The sequence below is a fragment of the Saimiri boliviensis genome, chromosome Y (genome assembly GCF_048565385.1).
Source record: "Saimiri boliviensis isolate mSaiBol1 chromosome Y, mSaiBol1.pri, whole genome shotgun sequence".
Lineage (NCBI taxonomy): Eukaryota > Metazoa > Chordata > Mammalia > Primates > Cebidae > Saimiri > Saimiri boliviensis.
The window spans coordinates 4,782,190-4,783,174 of NC_133471.1; positions in this window are offsets into that span (position 1 = coordinate 4,782,190).

Below are 985 nucleotides of genomic sequence, written 5' to 3' on the forward strand. Positions count from 1 at the left end.
CTTCTCAATTTATAGTATTGTCTCTGATTATCGCTGTACACATGGAAAATTTATTCATAGTTAGCTTTGCCAGGGTTGTAATTGTAATCACATTTTTATTTTAAAAAGAGATACTCTCAGTTTTATTTTAGCTTCCCTTAATCTTCTCATTTTTGCTTAAGTATCATTTTACCACTTACAGATGTCAGGTTTGATAACATTTTTTTCTGATATCCTACAACCATCTGTCTTCTGTGGTTTTTACTGAGCAGTCATCTGTTAATTTTAAGGATGATGTTCCTGTACATAACAAGTTGCTTATGCCTTTCTTCTTTCACAATATTCTTTTCTTTGGCTCTTGATTGACTATAATGTTTTTTAATGTTTCTATTACAGACTGTATTCTGGTTGAAGATTTTTGCCCTTCTTCAATGGGTAGATTCAGATTTTTAATTAACTTAAACAGATTTTTGGCCATTTTACCTTTCCGATATTCTTTTTTTTTTTTTAACCTCTTCTTTTCTGTTACTTAAGAGATGCCCATGCTGCATATATTGATCTACCTCGTGGTGTTCTATTTACTTGTAAGATTTTATTCACATAATTTGATTTTTAATTCTCAGACTGTTATTTCAGTTTCCACTTAATCATATCGTCTGAATGTTTGCCTGCTCAAGTCTGATGTTAAACTTACGTATTGTAGATTTTATTTCAGTAATTGTGCTATTTATTTCAAATTTTATATATTTTCTTTTACAATTTTTGTCACTAATACTCTCATGTTGTTTTTCATCCTTTGTCTTTTTACTGTAAGCCTACTTAAAACTGTTGTTTTAAATTCTTTGCCTCTAAAACTTGGGACAGATTCAGTTTCTGTATTTACTTTACATTGGTCATAGGTTCATACATACATATATATATATATATATATATATATATATGTTGTTGTTGTTGTTGTTGTTTTCAGAAAACTATAGTTGAAATATCATAGTGTGCTAGCTCTAAA